General features: G+C 45.3%; 1 long non-coding RNA gene across 1 annotated transcript; it reads left to right on the top strand.

Annotated features, from left to right (window-relative positions):
• Positions 1-4,920: 4,920 nt before the first annotated feature.
• LOC141373798 (uncharacterized) lies at positions 4,921-9,308 on the top strand. The gene is made up of 3 exons (XR_012380122.1): positions 4,921-5,033; positions 8,162-8,305; positions 9,084-9,308. It is a non-coding gene; the product is annotated as an uncharacterized lncRNA (long non-coding RNA).
• The last annotated feature ends 969 nt before the right edge of the window (positions 9,309-10,277 follow it).

The raw sequence follows: 10,277 nt of genomic DNA on the forward strand, positions 1-10,277 counted from the left end.
TATATTTTGGGTCTGGGAATGCTCAAAAAATTTTCCATCTAAATTACTGGTAATTGCTTCTTGACTTTTCACCATTTCGGCTTCTGAAAGGTTTCATAGGAAAGCCGTACTTTCAGGTAGTGGGAAACCTGTGCATGCGTAATGGAACCATATATGCCCATGGTTATCATCATAACCTTGGATCCTGAGCCTATACTTATTTTCAACAGCTTACAGAAAAAAAATTAATATTAAATTTGTAGGTGTGCAGCAAAAGGTTTGGAAGTTGATTTAGAGGGGTTGATTTTGTTTTTTAACTGCTTCGAAGTTGCTAAACTATGGATAGTATGCTGAAGAGACCTGATTTTCTGCATGACCAAAAATCCAGAGTTGGCAAGTTCATCCTTACCCTAAGCAGTTTTGCTTGAATCAGTACCTGGAAAAACTAGGCTAATTCCTGTGTTTACATACTCCTTTCAAGCAGGGCAGGAGCAACATTTGAGAGGGATTAACAATCAAAAATTGAAAATCTACCATCACTACACAAACTTGCCTTTTCATTTTGGACAGATCATAAAATGCATAACATGGGCCAGACCCTAGTCCAGCAGCCATTCGAATCCTAATTTTTAAAAATAGCTTTTATATGCAACTGCTCTCTTTTCAATAAAACAAAGATTTGTTTATAGCTACAATTTAATTAAGAGCCTTTTCGAAGAGGAAGATCTGGAAACCAGGGATCTTATTTTTTTCTCTGTTTTTTTCCACCAGAGTTGTTTGTTTATTGGTTTAATTTTCCCTGAAGTAAAAATACACTTTGAAATGTAACATGTCATTATGTAATTTGTAGTAACAAAGTGCAGGCCCGCGCACAAGACAGCAAACAGGACCACTCCAGCTCACAGACAGTCCCCACATCCATTCCCCCCTCCGCATCTGATGAACAGCCTGTGTAAACATTCAGCCAACCAGAACCCTGGCCAGTGCAAAATCTGGTCAGCCATAAAACTGCCAGCCAAACTCAGACATGGGGGGTTTATGCAGAAATCTTAATTTGGGGGAAATGATCAAAACTAAGATGACATGGCCCCAAAGGAGATAGGGAAGGGCTGACCTTTATTTCCATTAACCCCTCCCTCTCCCTGAGACAGAGAGGGATGATATCACCACTGGGGTGAAATGGTGAAGAAAATGCCCCTGAGATGCAGGGTTGTGGTTGTCGAGGGAGTAGAGTTAGAAGCTCAACCTCTTTAAGGAAAATCTCAGAGAAAAAAAAAATAAGCTTCTGTTTTAAGGAGAAACTTTTAAATTGTCGGAGTTGTTTGAAAGGGTCCTATTTTGACATATCCAGGACGGGCATCCTCAGTCCACATGCTTTCTGGGGGCACAGAGCAAAAGAATAGGTGTTCTGATTGCGTAGGAATTAATGGAATTGATATACAAAAGGGTGTTTTGTGAGCTTTTTTTTTTTCCTTCCCACAAATCTCATTGCTCTTGGCAAAAGTCTTCAGACCCTTCACATAATGGAAAATTCAAAATGTTCATAGTAAAAAAAAATAAGAAACATATAGATTATTTTTTTTTAAGAATACTCTCTCAGGATGGCTAACATTTTTTTCTTGCTTAGGGCAGTATTTCAAAGCTCATTTGGGAGGCTACCCAACTCCTAATATTTAACAAAATTGAGTTTTTAAACTCACCTTTAAAAAAATACCCTGGTGGTAATGGCACTGATGGAATTATCTATAACAAAGCTATGTTGCATTAGTCTGGTTCCTTGCCTTGAATGGCTTTTGGGTTCCTGGTTACTATAGAGAACTGGCCTTCCCTGAAATTCCCTACTACTCTCACCTTTTGCTCTAGTCTTGCTCCTTAATTTTGAATTTCCATTTTTCCTGAGAAACAAGTATGGTCAGCCATTTTATAATGCTCTCTAGGATTGTCTGCATCTTCTTTGGTATATATATGCCACGATTTCCCAGGCAGTAAGCGAGGCGGCCTGGGGAATTGAAGGGGCACTAGATTCAGAGTTTCAAAACCACGATTCCTTTACAAGCTCAACCACAGATGAATTGTACCTTGGAAATATTTCCTCACATCTCTAAGTCTCTGTTTCCTCATCTGTGAAAAGGAGAAAACTTTGCGCAACTTACATGAAACAACATTTGGTGATGCTTCACAGAGGCTGTCAGCTTTTGCCTTCTCCCTCCCACCCTCATCAGCTTACATCAGCTTGCGAGAGGCTTTCATCTCTAAGTCCGCTAAACAACTTCCAAAATTCCATTCCCGGGGCGTAGCTTGATGGAAAGAGTTTCCTATCCTAAGGAAAAGAGTTTCAACTGAAATGTTTTGTTACATTTTTGTTAAACTCATGGCCTCATGCTGAATTGCATGTACTCCACCTCAGAACAAGTTGGGTCTTCCATTCCAAATGAGTTGAGAGGAGGCAGTTCTGCCTTCACTCCAAAAACCAGCAAGATAATTTCTAACATTCAAGATTCGGGAATGTTCAGGAATGCATACGGTCCCTGCATGGGGGTGGGGGTGGGGCAACAGTTTTGTCATGAGGTGAAAGAGAGCAGAGATGCTAAAGAAGCCTCCTCCCTGATGGAATGTTCACCAACTTGTGGTTGTTGGACCTTCTCTGGCCCAGCCTGCCTTCCACCAATTCTTTCGTTGTTGGAGTGAGGGCAAGTAAGGATAAACTACAATGCAGAAGACTTCAGAGAGTTATGCAAAACACTCTCCCAATTCTGTGAGTTATTGAACTTGAATCTACCTTGAAAACCACAATAGATTTCCATCTTCTTGGGATGACAGAAAGCAAGAGGATATTCTAAACGACCTTTTCGGTCTTACACATCTCTTTCAAAACATTTCAGTTTTCCCCACATCATCCCGCCCATCACCTCCAGCCACCCTGTGAGCACTTTGCACAGAGTTGAACCTCAGATGCTCCCAATGATAAATTAGTTGTCAATACACCGACAAGTCACTTTTTCCGAAGCCTCCCGGAGGAGGAGCATATTCTACTTCCTCTCAGAGGCCCTGGAGCTATCTGCACATTAGCATGCACAGGAGAAAATTTTTATTCACATATTCAAGCTGCATTAATCTGTCGAAAGGAGGATGGATTCTGAAATGGAGTTTTAAATAATCCTCCCCTTTGAGATCATCTGTGCTCACAGCCCAGTATTTGTACAAGATGAAATGATTTACAGGATCGGGCCTGGAAGACTTGGAGGGCAACTCCAAAAGGCAAGAGCATGTTGCAGTAGATCATTCATCCTGCCAGGGAAACTTTTGTAGTCTCCAAACTGCTCTGAGACACCGCTGTCTATCCAGGGCAGAGGACTCATCAAAAAGGCGGGAGGTATGTTGGCTACGCAGCCGGCGTGGAGAGCCGGAGGTTTTGGCAGGGCACTTCCACCCCAAAAGCAGACAGAGTCCTGGAAGGACGCTCACATAAACAAAGCAGGGAGACAGTTTCAGCTCGGCAGTGAGGCTCACCCTTTCCTGGATCAAAGCCTGCGCCAGAGAGACAGCTCTGTGGAACACGGTGTCCTTTCTGGAACATCCAACTCCGGGGGAAGAGACTTGAACTGGAGCCACCACCTTGCCACCTGTAGCCAATGGCTTAGTGTGCGAAGGCTCTCCCAGGATGGGGAGACTGCTCAAACAGCAGAAAATCAATGAAAAGATAAGACAACACCAGGGAGAGAAGTTTCTACCTCCAGCTATCACAAGCTCAGATCAGCTAGTTTGTGCAAAAATTGCATCCAGCCAAGCCTCTCTATGGAGTGTAGAAAGAGGATGAAAATCAGTACAGGGTCATGGTTAAGAACACAAGTTCCAGGGGCGCCTGGGTGGCTCAGTCAGTTGAGCGACTGATTCTTGGTTTCGGCTCAGGTCATGATCTCAGGGTCGTGAGATCAAGCCCCATGTTGGGCTCTCCACGCTCAGCAGGGAGTCTGCTTGTCCCTCTCTTTCTGCTCCACCACCCCCCACCGCCACCCTCTCATAAATAAATAAAATCCCCCCCCCCAAAAAAAGCACACAAGTTCCAAAACCAAGTTGTTTGCCTTTGGTGCTCTGTTCTGCCACTTGCTAGGTGCATGAGCTTGAGCCCACCACTGCACTTCTCTCTGCCTTCATTTCCTCACCTGCAAAATGGACCTAATAACACCTACTCCATAGGATTTAATGAGTGGCCCATAAGAAAGCTCTAAAAAGGTTGCCATTATTATTTGAAGTAACACAGTCCTGGTTTTAAACAGGTTCTGCTACTTAGTAGTTTTGTGAACGTGGAGAAACAACACAATTTGGGAGCAACTTAATCATCTGTAAAATGGATTTTAATGCACCCTGGCACTATTGCCATGGGATTTGGTTTTATCTGGCACACAGTAGGCATTCAGTAAGTGGAACCTCTGATTATTACCATTTTCCCTGTTTTCCAAAGGAGGTAGGCCACAGGTTTTCGTTAGACTGGAAGAAAAACAGCCAGTAAAACTTAGAATCCTCTTATAGTCCCAAAGCTTTATCCATATGTAAAAGAGAGACATCCCTGGGGATGACTGGGTCCTGAGTGTTTTCAATACACAACTAATTTTATTTTAAGAGAGAAAAAGGAACCTGGAAGTGTTCCCAAATTTAACATCTGCACGCGGAGGGGATGACGAAATGCATTAGTACCGAAGAATAACGTTCTCCCATCTTCTCGGAAAACATCTGGGGTATTAGCCTCCCCTCCGCTCATTCCCCCCACCTCCCAACACAAAGCTGGCTCTCGGCTGACAGTTTATCAGACATAAATGGAAACACCTGGGAGCCAGATAAGGCCAACTGAGTGTGATCAGCTGAGGAGCCCTTGGGGACGCATGCCACTCCGTATTTCTTTTTCCACACAAGGCAGGGTGGGAGCATGATCTAGCCCGTGACCGATGGCAGGGCTCACTTTCACATTCATCCTTTCCTTCATTCATTCCAAACAACCTCAAGAGGTCAGCCGGCCCAGCTTCCTGCCCAAGGTAGGTCAACACTGAAACCACCAGGTAAGTTAGACGTTTATTGATCCTGCTTTTCACCATTTCCACCAAAAGACATTCAGGAGCTAACTCTGTGTCTTGTTCAAATCTCTGATCACCTTTTCTTTTGTCAAACCAAGCCCTTTCTGGCTAAATCTTCCTGTCCCTACAGAGGTGTGCAACCTCATATAATCTCTTGTTCCCTGGTCATTCAAATATTTTTGTTGCCATCTCTATCTTCCCAAACTTGAGAAATTTTAAATCTCCTTTTCTTCCCCTGTCTCTACATTATGGTAGACTAAACAGTCCCTCTCTCCTTTAACTTCTCTTCAGAGGTCCTACTTGCCTCCCCTTTAATTAGCTGATTCCTTTTCTGTCAACTCATTCCAGCTTCTACACATCATGTAGAGGCTGAAACTTGACACAGAACTCTAATACTTGACAACAGATCCAGCTGCTATTAAAGTGAGATTATTCCAGTGTGTGTTTTAGCACAGCCACTGCCTGGATATATGATCCCTAAGCAAGTTGCATAACATTTCTGGGCCTCAATTCCTTTAGTTGTGAAGTTGTTTCCATCATAAAGAACAAGGACTGTGAACATGGCATTAGGGAGACAAACCAGCAGGCAGTAGAGACTTTCTAAAAGAACTGAATTCAGAAAGACACATAGGGGTTAACTAGGTAAAGAAGGAAAAGAGAAGAAAGCAGTCGTACCAGAGGCAACTACATGTGCAAAGGTCCTGAGGCCCCAACTCCTACGAACCAGGATGACCAGATTCCAGAAAACAGGGAAGCGGGTCACAAAATGAGGAAATGAAGGTGAAGGAGGCAGGTGCCAGGTGACATAGGGCCTTCTTCGTTATGATAAGGATTTTAGTCTCTCTCCTAAAGGCAGTGGGAAGATGAGATACTTGTAAACAGCACATTTTGTACAATTTCCAAGAACAGTGGCTACGGAATGGATTGGACACAGAGCAGACATGGTGAGAATAGAAGAGTCTGGAGGTAATCTAGGTGTGGAAGTGTGAGAAATTGGACCACGGTGGCAGCGTGAAGATAGAGAGGCATGAACAGATTTGGAAATGAGGGTCCACAACCCTTACTGATGCTGAGGATATGGCAATGAGGGAGATGGGGGGTGTCGAGGATGGCTACCAAGTGCCTGCTTGCTCATCTTTGGATGGCGGTGCTGTTTAATGAGAGCAGGGATGTTGGGGGAGGTAACAGGTTTCAGGGAGAAGGTCTGAGTTCAGTTTTCAGCCATGTGGAGTTGGAAGTGCTGTGAGATGGCCAAGTCAAGATGTTGAATAGGCAAATGGATTTATGGCTGGGAGCTCTGGGAAAAGCCTAGGCTGGAGATGTAGATTTAAGAGTCATCAGCATATAGATAATAATTAAAACCATAAGCATGGATGAGCTCACAGACAGAGGGTGTAGGATGGGAAGAACAGGGCAGTGGATCAAGCCTTGAAATTTTCCAATACTTAAGAGTCAGTAAAATGGAAGATGAGCCAGGAAAAGGACGGAGGAGAATCCCCAGAGGTAGGAGAAAATTAGGAGAGTGTTAGGTCATGGAACCCAAAAGAAGAGGGTGTTTTGAGAAGAAGGGAATTATCAACAGCAAGGCTGTTACATTTCCTCGTCTTTAATGACCTAATCCAGGTGACATTCCCATCAAACTTTCACGAATGTGTGCAGTGCTGGGTTTTTCCCACTTGGAATTTTGCCATTTTTCCTAGGCACACTGTGGTTTCTTGTTGGGTGTTGTGACCAAACTTCCTATCCAATGGGATTAGTATACAACACTGGTTACCTATCATTTATCCAGAGGCTTCTGCTATCCAGACTGCGATCAAGAATTAGGGAGAAAAAAAACCCTGAAAAACTTTATGATTGTTATTACTAAAATCTCGCCACGACTATTTGTGCATTTACTAAGAGGAGCCCTTATTTAGCTTTCACTTAGAACCTTTATTTTAGAAGTTCTGAAAAAGTTGGCATTTGGTTTCTCCGTGCACAGTGAAATGGAAAGAACCTTGTGGGGAGGGGCTCAGGTGGAGGAGGGCAGGAAGCTCCAGAGGCAGTCAGCGGCCCTAGCAAGTAGATTCAAGTGTACAAGAGGCCAGCAAAAGAACAAACATTATAGCAATCTGAGTTTATGTAGTGAGGCATAAATACACCCTCCTCCTCAGTAATCCTTGGGAAAGTATCACACTCTAATGCCTGATAATAACAGAGTAATCAAGTAAATTTAAAATAAGTGTTTGCTACATCAAAATAGAAATTTAAAAAAGCCTGTCAGGTGGTTTTCCATATTCTTCCGTCCCTTTGTATTTGCTAAAAACTGGTAGTTAGAGCTGGCAGCTCGATGGGATTCCAGTTGAATCTTGTGGTAAGCATTCCTCACAGGAGGTGATGTGAACCTCAGGTTATTCTGACATGTTAGGATTGGTCCGTGGAGTCAAGTATCGTCAATCGTCATGTCCATTTTGAAGTTCCTGTTGACCTATCATCTAATGGTTTTGCAATTATCATTGCCTAGATTTATTATTTCATTCAGAGTAGAAAAATCTAGAATGTGGCAAGCTCTACAACACCAAGCACCTAGTTTCTTCAACAAACAAATTGCAAAAAGAAAAGAGGCAAAGGGAAGCGACAGATTAAAAGGGGCACAACCCCCAAATGCAATGTGAAGGCTTTGTCCCGCATATTAGTAAACAAAAACTTATGAGTCAACTGGGGGCATTTTAACACGGACCAGAAATGTGATCCTATAAGAAATTGTTACTTTCAGGCTTGATAACAACGTTGGAATGACACATTTTAAGAAGCTGCTATTTATCGAGATAGTATGGAAGTATCTATTGATGTAATGATACGGTGTCTGGTGTTCGCTTCAGAATAATCCAGGGGATGGGGCGCCGGGCCTTGGAGGTGCTGGCCAGCAGGCCTGGGGAGGAGTGAGATGATCAGCTCCGACAGTGGTTGGAGCTGGAGGATGGGAACCTGAGGGTTCATGGGCCCTGCTCTCTGCTTTCTATAAATGCTTGAAACGTTCCTTTTAAAAAGCTTAAAAATAGAAAAAAAAAATAAGTCATTTCTTTTTCACCTTGTTATTTTGGAAGACAAGATTTCTAAAATGCCTTCTTCAGCAGGGCAGATGAAACGGATAATTTGGAGCATCTGAAAGGACATGCCTGGGGCCGTGGGGGTGACCCTGCTGCTCCCTCCTTAAGGAAACACCAAAGCAAAGCCAGCCGCAGGGAAGAAATCATTCCACACCCACACCATGACAGGTCAGAAAGCTTTGCTCAGAAACTATTTCTAATCCAAGACACTCCCAGACGTCAGTTCTGACAGCAAAAGCCTGTGGTCCACGGCAGTCTGACTCAACAGGGTGGCTGAACGGAGGGCTCTGGGCCTCAGTGGCCCATGTCTGAAGTCCGCTTCTCTTCCCTTCCTCCCTCCTCTGCCCCAGACGCGTCACCATTTGTTGGCTAACTCAGTGGTAGCCACGAGGTTGGGGGGAAGCTGGTGGCTGGGGCTGACCAGTTCAGGGGCTACCCAGGATCCATTTGAGGCGTTTACCGCACCCCCACCCCCACCCCCGCCTGTGTTTTCACTTACATTGTTGACAGAGTTCCAGAAGCCCACCACCCACCGAAATCCTACTCAACTTTTAAGGACCATTTTAGATGCCGCCAAACTCACAGATCTTTGCCCAGGCTGCTCATCAACGCTAAGGGACCCTTCCTCTAACACCCTGCCCCCTCCCAGTTTTTTGCTTGTAGACCTTACAGGATCTGTTTAAGTATCTAGAGCCCTGACTAGGTGGTCAGCCTCTCGATGGCGGGAATGTGTGTCCTGCACCTGCGCATCCGGCGTCCGCGAGTCCCGCCCCGTCCCCCAACCTCCCCTCCTGTGCATCGTGACCACGGAACAGACGAGCTCACCCGTGGCCTTGCAACCTCTTCCACCGCCTGCCCCTAACTTCCCATCCCCTCCGCCTCCTTCCTGCTCCATCCCCTTTTCCTTACTCCCCCACTCCCCACACGGCCCCTCTTTTCCCGTCAGAGCATCAGTGGAGAGGAGGCTCGATTTCTCAGGAGGGCCCCGCCGTAGGGGCGGCGGCCGCTGCCAGGCCGTTTGTGTGGCGACTGCAGAACTCAGGGAGAGATCTCGGCCCGACCCAGGAGTCCTCGAGCTCTCGCCACCTCACGTGCCCATCCCAGCCTTCTGGATCAACAAACCCCTCTTTCAGTCAATAGGAGCTTTGTGAGCTAAGCCGCAGATGCCACAGGGCCTAGAAGGCAAATAAATGTGGTTATTCAACGTTCTATCGCACTGTGTGGGATTCAGGAAATTCAATGACGGTTGCCCCGGCAACAAGAACACAACTTCCGGCCGGGTGCACAGGCCTTGTTGTCTGGTGCACACGGGGTTGACCCTGACCCCTTCACACGCGGAGACAATGCGATCTGGCAGCCTTACACTCGCTGTTGGAAACCGAACAGGGTCCTCCTAAAGCCGGCGCTTCCAGATTTAAAGCTGTTTTCCAGCAATTGGTTATAAAGGCTTAAAAAAAAAAAAAAGGCGCTAACATAATCACAGACGCATTTAAGTGTGGGGTGATTCAGCAAGACGGACACAACTTCAGAATCTGGAGACATGTGGGGCACGGAAAGGCAGAGCAGGACCTTCTTAGAATGAGAATGGTCAGGATCAGCCCTGCCTCCTGCCTGCTCTCTCGGACGTCCCTAAAGAGAGACCAGTGCCACCATGCCTGGGAGCAGGGATTCTGACACCAACACGGCTGACCAGTCTACTGTCTAAGTGGCTACGGGAGCTGAGGCAAGGTTACCTCTTCTGTGCCTCAACCTCCTCATCTATGAAATGGGGATGGTGGTGTTGGTACACTATAGGGTTATTCAGTTCATTTGGCTTTGGAGCAGAGAGTATTATTGGACCTCTTGGCAGGATTTACTAATGACAGCACTTAGCTATTTTTCATGACCCCACTTGTAATTCTGTGCCTGAGCCAAGATCAGAAATGGGACATGTTACATATGCACTACCTTGAGTTAGTTCTTTTTTTATTTTCTTAGCAAACCGTATTTCTTTTTCCACTCCTCATTCCTCCATGAACTTTAATTAAGCCCTCTCCCATCTAGACAGCAAGACAAGGGTGAGGTTTTGTTTTTGAAAAGACTCACAAGCTCGTATGGCAGCAGGTTTTTCCACAGTTTGACAGCTTCAGTTCAGCTCGGT

This window comes from Callorhinus ursinus, unplaced genomic scaffold (assembly GCF_003265705.2).
Source record: "Callorhinus ursinus isolate GAN/ISIS: 27379988/994484 unplaced genomic scaffold, GSC_fseal_2.0 scaffold12, whole genome shotgun sequence".
Taxonomy (NCBI): Eukaryota; Metazoa; Chordata; class Mammalia; order Carnivora; family Otariidae; genus Callorhinus; species Callorhinus ursinus.